This window comes from Bos taurus, chromosome 7 (assembly GCF_002263795.3).
Source record: "Bos taurus isolate L1 Dominette 01449 registration number 42190680 breed Hereford chromosome 7, ARS-UCD2.0, whole genome shotgun sequence".
NCBI lineage: Eukaryota > Metazoa > Chordata > Mammalia > Artiodactyla > Bovidae > Bos > Bos taurus.
The window spans coordinates 89,711,249-89,720,939 of NC_037334.1; the positions used below are offsets into that span (position 1 = coordinate 89,711,249).

The 9,691-nt window shown below is 40.3% G+C and overlaps 1 non-coding gene across 1 annotated transcript; it reads left to right on the top strand.

Moving 5' to 3' along the window:
- The first annotated feature begins 279 nt into the window (after positions 1–279).
- Positions 280–352, top strand: TRNAY-AUA (transfer RNA tyrosine (anticodon AUA)). The gene has a single exon. It is a non-coding gene; the product is annotated as a tRNA-Tyr (tRNA).
- The last annotated feature ends 9,339 nt before the right edge of the window (positions 353–9,691 follow it).

Here is a 9,691-nt window from a genome sequence, read left to right on the forward strand (position 1 = left end):
TTCCAAAGTTTGTAAGGTTGGTTTCCAGCTTCGAGTAACCCACTAAAAGAAGAGAAATATTTTTTTAAAGAACAGAAATATTAACAAATGAAAATAGTCATATTAGGAGATGCCCTCACAATATTTCAAAACACTATGAAAAAGAGGAAATACTAAAATTTTCCTGCAAGAAGAAAAATGTCAAGAATAAAGACATTATCAGACATACAAGAACACATACGGTTTTTCTCACACCCTTTATTAGAAAGTTTTGGGGAATGTGCTCCAGTAAAAGGAGCTTCCCTGGTGGCTCAGATGGTAAAGCATCTGCCTATAATGCAGGAGACCCTGGTTCAATCCCTGGGTCAGGAAGATCCTCTGGAGAAGGAAATGGCAACCTATTCAGGTACTCTTGCCTGGAGAATCCCATGGATGGAGGAGCCTGGCGAGCTACAGTCCATGGGGTCGCAAAGGGTCAGACACAACTGAGCAACTTCACAAAAGGAAGGGAGCAACCCAAAAGACATGAGCCAAAAGAGTAAACCAAAAAAGAAAGAGTTGACTCAAACAGGAAGGAATTAAGGGAAGTCTCTGATTGAGAAGGGGAGAGACCTCAAAAGGAAAGAAAGATACCCTGGAAAAGGGAATGGCTACCCACTCCAGAATTCTGGCCTGGAGAATTCACGGGGTCACAAAGAGTTGGACATGACTGAGCAACTTTCACTTTCACTACAATTACTTCCTGTGGTCTGTATGGATGTGAGAGTTGAACTGTGAAGAAGGCTGAGCGCCGAAGAATTGATGCTTTTGAACTGTGGTGCTGCAGAAGACTCTTGAGAGTCCCTTGGACTGCAAGGAGATCCAACCAGTCCATTCTAAAGGAGATCAGCCCTGGGATTTCTTTGGAAGGAATGATGCTGAAGCTGAAACTCCAATACTTTGGCCACCTCATGCAAAGAGTTGACTCATTGGAAGACTCTGATGCTGGGAGGGATTGGGTGCAAGAGGAGAAGGGGATGACAGAGGATGAGATGGCTGGATGGCATCACTGACTCGATGGACGTGAGTCTGAGTGAACTCCGGGAGTTGGTGACGGACAGGGAGGCCTGGCGTGCTGCAATTCATGGGACCACAAAGAGCCAGACATGACTGAGCGACTGAACTGAACTGAATAGGCTTGGTGATAACCATCCCACATAGAAACAAAACGATGAAGACTGAGTAATGAAGACACCAAGAAAATACATTTTTAAAATAGTCATTAAAATTAAACATAATCTTTCAGCATTTTTAACATTGTGCAACAGCAGGCCTGTCCTTTCTTTTACTATTTTCTCCCCCAGACAACCTTGAGCTGCACTTTATGAGTAGCACATGCAGACTTTCTGAGGAGAAACATGGAATTTATTACGTCAAGTGTCAGGGGCCACACTTCAGCCTTCAGATGGGCATGTCGGCATGCTGGACTTACAGCCTGTCTTTTTCTTTGAGGTCTCTCTCCTTCTCATCAGCTCCTTTTCAATGTGATTCCTGCCCTCATCCACAAATAAGTTCTGAGCCTCTGAATGCCATTAATTTCTGTACCAAGAATGCTCTTTGCTTCGTGTCTCTCAAAAATTCGGGCTTACTTTTGGGTCAAAATTCCAATGAAAGTTATCTTCTTTTGGTAATCTTTAGACATTTACAACCAGAAGCAGAATATTTCTATGCCAGAGCATGTCTGAATTTCTGTTATAGTCCTTGACATGCACATACTTTAACAGTTATCAGTATCAGTTCAGTTCAGTTCAGTCACTCAGTTGTGTCTGACTCTTTGCGACCCCATGAACCACAGCATGCCAGGCCTCCCTGTCCATCACCAACTCCTGGAGTTTACTCAGACTCACGTCCATTGAGTTGGTGATGCCATCCAGCCATCTCATCCTCTGTCATTCCCTTCTCCTCCTGCCCCCAATCCCTCCCAGCATCAGAGTCTTTTCCAATGAGTCAACTCTTCGCATGAGGTGGCCAAAGTACTGGAGTTTCAGCTTCAGCATCAGTCCTTCCAATGAACACCCAGGACTGATCTCCTTGAGGATGGACTGGTTGGATCTCCTTGCAGTCAAAGGGACTCTCAAGAGTCTTCTGCAACACCACAGTTCAAAAGCATCAATTCTTCAGTGCTCGGCTTTCTTCACAATCCAACTCTCACATCCATACATGACCACAGGAAAAACTATAGCCTTGACTAGATGGACCTTTGTTGGCGAAGTAATGTCTCTGCTTTTTAATATGATATTTAGGTTGGTCATAACTTTTCTTCCAAGGAGTAAGCGTCTTTTAATTTCATGGCTGCAATCACCATCTGCAGTGATTTTGGAGCCCCAAAAAATAAAGTCTGACACTGTCTCCACTGTTTCCTATCCATTTCCCATGAAGTGATGGGACCAGATGCCATGATCTTCGTTTTCTGAATGTTGAGCTTTAAGCCAACCTTTTCACTCTCCTCTTTTACCTTCATCAAGAGGCCTTTTAGTTCCTCTTCACTTTCTGCCATAAGGCTGGTGTCATCTGCATATCTGAGGTTACTGATATTTCTCCCAGCAATCTTGATTTCAACTTGTGATTTTCCAGCCCAGCATTTCTCATGATGTACTCTGCATAGAAGTTACATAAGCAGGGTGACAATATGCAGCCTTGACGTACTCCTTTTCCTATTTGGAACCAGTCTGTTGTTCCATGTCCAGTTCTAACTCTTGCTTCCTGACCTGCATATAGGTTTCTCAAGAGGCAGGTCAGGTGGTCTGGTATTCCCATCTCTTTCAGAATTTTCCACAATTTATTGTGATCCACACAGTCAAAGGCTTTGGCATAGTCAATAAAGCAGAAATAGATGTTTTCTGGAACTCTCTTGCTTTTTCAATGATCCAGCAGATGTTGGCAATTTGATCTCTGGTTCCTCTGCCTTTTCTAAAACCAGCATGAGCATCTGGAAGTTCACAATTCACATATTGCTGAAGCCTGGCTTGGAATTTTGAGCATTACTTTACTAGTATGTGAGATAAGTGCAATTGTGCAGTAGTTTGAGCATTCTTTGACATTGCCTTTCTTTGGGATTGGAATGAAAACTGACCTTTTCCATTCCTGTGGCCACTGCTGAGTTTTCTAAATTTGTTGGCATATTAAGTGCAGCACTTTCACAGCATCATCTTTCAGGATTTGAAATAGCTCAACTGGAATTCCATCACCTCCACTAGCTTTGTTCATAGTGATGCTTCCTAAGGCCCACTTGACTTCACACTCCAGGATGTCTGACTCTAGGTGAGTGATCACACCATTGTGATTATCTGGTTTGTGAAGCTCATTCTTGCACAGTTCTTCTGTGTATTCTTGCCACCTCTTCTTAATATCTTCTGCTTCTGTTAGGTCCATACCATTTCTGTCCTTTATCGAGGCCATCTTTGCATGAAATATTCCCTTGGCATCTCTAATTTTCTTGAAGAGATCTCTAGTCTTTCCCATTCTGTTGTTTTCCTCTATTTCTTTGCACTGATCACTGAGGAAGGCTTTCTTATCTCTCCTTGCTATTCTTTGGAACTTTGCATTCAGATGCTTATACCTTTCCTTTTCTCCTTTGCTTTTCACTTCTCTTCTTTTCACAGCTATTTGTAAGGCCTCCTCAGACAGCCATTTTGCTTTTTTACATTTCTTTTCCATGGGGATGGTCTTGATCCCTGTCTCCTCTACAATGTCTCAAACCTCATTCCATAGTTCATCAGGCACTATCTACCAGATCTAGTCCCTTAAATCTATTTCTCACTTCCACAGTATAATCATAAGGGATTTGATTTAGGTCTTACCTGAATGGTCTAGTGGTTTTCCCTACTTTCTTCAATTTAAGTCGAATTTGTCAATAAGGAGTTCATGATCTGAGCCACAGTCAGCTCCCAGTCTTATTGTTGCTGACTGTATAGAGATTCTCCATCTTTGGCTGCAAAGAATATAATCAATCTGATTTTGGTGTTGACCATCTGGTGATGTCCATGTGTAGAGTCATCTCTTGTGTTGTTGGAAGAGGGTGTTTGCTATGAGCAGTGCGTTCTCTTGGCGAAACTCTGTTAGCCTTTGCCCTGCTTCATTCTGTACTCCAAGGCCAAATTTGCCTGTTACTCCAAGTGTTTCTTGACTTCCTACTTTTGCATTCTAGTCCCCTATAATGAAAAGGACATCTTTTTGTGGTGTTAGCTCTAAAAGGTCTTTTAGGTCTTCATTGAACTGTTCAGCTTCCTCAGTGTTACTGGTTGGGGCATAGGCTTGGATTACTGTGATATTGAATGGTTTTCCTTGGAAATGAACAGAGATCATTCTGTCCTTTTTGAGATTGCATCCAAGTACTGTATTTTGGAGCCTTTTGTTGACCATGATGGCTACTCCATTTCTTCTAAGGGATTCCTGCCCACAGTAGTAGATATAATGGTCATCTGAGTTAAATTCACCCATTCTAGTCCATTTTAGTTTGCTGATTCCTAGAATGTTGACGTTCACTCTTGCCATCTCCCGTTTGACCACTTCCAATTGGCCTTGATTCATGGACCTGACATTCCAGGTTCCTATGCAATATTGCTCGTTATAGCATCGGACCTTGCTTCTATCACCAGTCACATCCACAGCTTTTCCAAGGTAAGGAGCAGTGGCTGCTCTTTGTTGGAGCAGCCATGAAGAGATACCCCACATCCAAGGTAAGAGAAACCCAAGTAAGACGGTACGTGTTGCAAGAGGGCATCAGAGGGCAGACACACTGAAACCATAATCACAGAAAACTAGTCAATCTGATCACATGGACCACAACCTTGTCTAACTCAATGAAACTAAGCCACACCGTGTGGGGCCACCCAAGATGGGCGGGTCATCGTGGAGAGGTCTGACAGAATGTGGTCCACTGGAGAAGGGAATGGCAAACCACTTCAGTATTCTTGCTTTGAGAACCCCATGAACAGTATGAAAAGGCAAAATGATAGGATACTGAAAGAGGAACTCCCCAGGTTGGTAGGTGCCCAATATGCTACTGGAGATCAGTGGAGAAATAACCGCAGAAAGAATGAAGGGATGGAGCCAAAGCAAAAAGAATACCCAGCTGTGGATGTGACTGGTGATGGAAGCTATCAGTGTACCCCCTACTACATTTATGAAACATTAAAGAGCAAAGGTCAGATTTGGTTCAACTTGTCAGGTCCCTCTACAGAACCTTGTACATATAAGATTTCAGTTTTGTCAGCTGAATTGAATTGACCTCTCTTGATCAAGACTATCTAGTTATAGTCATGTGTCTATACCATCAAGTCTAACATCAAAGTCTTTCCATCTTTCATAGCTGTATAAGCCTATTCTATTTCATTTTCCACTTGACCCCAACACAAATACATCAATACAGCTGTTATCAGTGATTCTCAGCAACAGGTGTACACTAGAATTCCTTAAAACTTTTAAGAAATACCATTGCCCAAATATCTCCAACACAGAATTTTAAGATTGGTCAAGCGTGGGGCCTAGGTGTCTGTGTTTTTAAAAAGCACTCTAGATTCTAATATGCAACCATGGTTAAGAAATGCTAAGCTTTTATATTTACCTCACTTTTTGCTAGCAGCAAACTCATTTACCTTTAATAATATTCTCAGATTGTCCTACCTATCTATTTTGGTGATTTTCAGACACTGATGTATTTGTACAGGATTCACTTAGAAGTTTTGCCTCCTTCAGGAAGTCTTCCCCCACTACTCTCATCTGCTGTAGTCTTCCATAGTCTCATATTTTACTGACTTACTATTTCAGAGTCACATATCAGTGCTCAGCTTTCCACTCCAAAGACCAGGAGGGCAGGGAGTCTGATAAATAAATATTGCACTAAATAAATATGCCACTCACAATTGCTTCTTTGGTTTGATCACATTTTAAGTTGAATACTTCATACAAAATAAATGAAAATAATAAAAACTAAATGTACAAAAATTTTCTGATTATATTTCCATAGCATAAAGAGCCCAGACTCTAGAATCAGACATACCTTAATTTGAATCCTAGCCCCAACACCAGTAGTTGTGTGGTCTTGGGCAAATTATTAACTTTTCTGAGTCCTAGTTTTCTGATATGTAGAAAATGAGTAATAGAAGTAGCTACCTCATTAAATTGTTGTAATGATCAAATGAAGGTACATAAAATGTTTATCTAAACATCTGATATATACATATATATTAAGCAATCAGTTTATAAATACCTTTATTATTTAAGTGAAAAGTTCATAACTACTTTTAAATTACTACTTTGTTGAGAAAAAGCATCCACATTTTACATCTTTTCTTCACAAGTAAAGATAAGTGATCCTTTATGCTTTATTGTGATATCTAACCAGATTATTTTCCCATCACAAAGCTTAAATGCATTATGTTAGAATGCTCATTACATGAAATGCTCTAAGTAATTTCAATGCTTATGGATACATCATCGCATTATATGCAGTTGCCTACAATTTACAGATTTTAATTTAGTTACTAAATAGTAGGAAATTCTGATTAAGAATTCACCAGAGGGGAGAAATCAGATTGAAGGGGAGTCCGTATCATGGGCCATTTAGCTGAATTAAACTCAGCTTCCATGTGCTGGTACAAGGGAATGATTAGAATCCTACATCTCTGGTTATTACAAACATCAAGTTGATTACCACCCAATCTACAGCTCTGTATTTTCACACTCACCACCCATGACTTCAGAGCATTTCACTAATGAAACTCAACAGGGAGAAAAACTGAGTGTTTTTCCTTCACCTTGTGCAATCTCACTCAGCTAACTATTTTGAAGTTGCCCCCAGATGACACCACTCAGAAAGATGAGAAAAGGGATCATGAAGGTAAAGGAGAGAGAGAGGGGGAAGGAGGCAGGGGAAAGACCACAGGCCTCAAATCATATAACCAAGAAAATCAATGAAAATTCATTATAAAATAATGCAGAAAAATGTTTAGTTTTATTTACTTTGCTCCAAACCCCACTCTTTAAGGTGTGTTATTGTTTTCCTATTTAGAAAGTTCTGAGAGATTTATACAACTGAAGTATTTCACTGTTTTATTAAAGATCATTTTTAAATGAGCACTGAGCAATTTATAGAAAAATCTATGTCCACTTTGGCTCATGTGATTCAGCCCTACCTGTGACAGGCTCGATAAACTGTTATTGCTTCATATTATTAAATAGTTTTGCAACTATGAAAACAAAAATATAACAGTTTCACTTTTCCATTCATTCTTGAGATTTCCCCCAGCCATCTCTCTCTTTTCTTTCTAAAGCTTTGTTCTTTATTTCCTTCACCCAGTGCCTTTGCTTTCGCTCTGTATCAGAATATACATTCACACTCTTTAAACAGTGTTTTAAGATCAACGCATGAGTTTTCATCTGAAGTGTATAGGTTTCTGCTGCGTTTAGCAATTTAAAAAGAGAAAAGCAGCTTTGACAGGCTCATATTTTCACCATGCAATTTCACTTACAAGGTACAACTGAGGAAACTTCATATGCAAAAGCAGTAGAATGTACACAAACTGCATTTTTCCTCATCAAATCACACATTGAAATAGTTGGTGGATTGCCTAAAAATCAATTATCAAACTTTTTTAATTCTAAGAACTTCAGCTTTCAATATAAAAATTGAAAATATTTTTCTAAGTTTTTAGTTTTTGCTTATCAACTTTCAGGCAAAAACAGAAGTGGCAATGTCTGTTTCTGCCTAATAAATGATACAGCAGCAGCCTTACAAAGGATAACACAAGGAAATCATTTGTTTCTTCATACACACAGGAATAGAAAAACACTTTTTAATGTAAACATACTTGAGATGCTGAGGTATGTTGTGAAAAGTTAGGTCTTGTGTAAATACACTTGTTTGTTTGACAAACAAGAGCACGTTTCAAAGGTTATCTATGCCTGTAGGCTTATACCAGAAAGACTATTTTTTCTTTTTTTAATGTACCTTTGGGACACAGGGGTGATGATAATATACATTACAAAAGAAGTGCAGAAATTAGGAAGAGTGAAGGAGAAAAAAATATTTTTCCAGTTATACAAATTGGTTATCAATTTTTCCTCCAAAGACCAAAACAACTTAACTACTGGAAAGTCAATGAAATTATTTTTCAATATTGTGAACAGACACAGCAGAATAGGGGATCTTCATTTAAAATCCTCTGCAGTCAAAATAAACCCATTAGAACTTCAGTATTGGGGAGCAGTGTTTTGAGCTTTGAGAAGGAACACACAAATAAGAATTATTTGGGGACCCACTCACCACAAAGTGACCAGTTAGTTTTTATGGAGTCCACATTAGTGCTAGCATAGCAACACCTACTGGTTCATTTATGAAGTAAAGTTGAAACCATCATGGCCAGAAATCGGTTCCTCCATCTTAATGAGAAAAATTGCAACTTAATTTATATAGAGAGGTGTCTATATATTAAAATGACTGCTTCCAAACCAAAGAATGGAAAGGAAAGCCACAGCTGTGGCAGGAAACACTAACTTTATGTTTAGAATGCCACTAGGGCAATTGTTACACTTCTCTGTAAACTGAATGTGTCATCCAGCCTGCTTCTAAAAATTATGCCACGGTTGAGACTGATCCTGACCCTCTCCCTTCCCCCTCCTCCCCTAATCCCTCCCCCATCTTCTCCTTCTTCATGCTTTGTTTCAAGGGAGTCGCACAGTTCCAGGAAACCATTCACAAGAGGACTGAAAGGATTGAAGTAAGCTGAGAGGCATCGTGTTTATTTTTATCACCGATATGAAGTCTAGTCACCAAACAATGAATAATACAGCATGCAACGTTGTAGTCTGCCAGCTCTACCAACTCCTGAACAACATCTTAACTTAAAGAGACATTCAGGAACAAGAATCACAAAAAATAGAGCTGCAGAGAGCAGAAGTACCCAAAGGAAAATACAGTCAGATCGCTACTAATCCCAAAGTTCAGTAGAATTTGACCTTGCCAATATTTAGCAATGCCAGAGCTCCTGCTTTAAACCTCTCTGCTCTGTAATAATTCCTTGAAAAAACAGCCCCAGGAAAGTAAGCAAGAAATCATCTACTGCCAGTTAACCAAGCTATAGGCCTGGACACTGACTGGCTAAGCCCATGCCTCCAAAGGGCTTCCCATGTGGCGCTAGTGGTAGAGACCCCACCTGTTAACACAGAAGACAAAAGAGGCGCAGGTTCGATCCCTGGGTCAGGAAGATCCTCTGGAGAAGGAAATGGCAGCCCACTCCAGAATTCTTGCCTGGAGAATCCCCATGGACAGAGGATCCTGGCAGGCTACAGGCCCCAAAGAGTCAGAGATGACTGAGTACAGATGCAAGTGTGCATGCACAAGAATACACACACACACACACACACACACACACAGAGAGCCTTGGCAATAGTTAGTCTTTGCTCTCCAATGAGTGAGCCCCTCAAGGAGTTCATGAGGTGGGCGATAGGAACTAATCCAAGGAAAGCCAAGGCCTGAGGGCTAAAGTTTCGGAACACTGGCAACTTTGGTCAGTCTCCAAAACTCTGAAATAAAAACCCTTTCCCTCCTAGATAAGGCAGTAATTTCTGCTTACAGTCTCCAAGGATTGTATAAATTGACTGTCTGCTATTCCCAGTCTGTGCAGTCCCACCTTTCAGTTCAGATGGACTCCGTAGCAGTTTTATTTCTCTA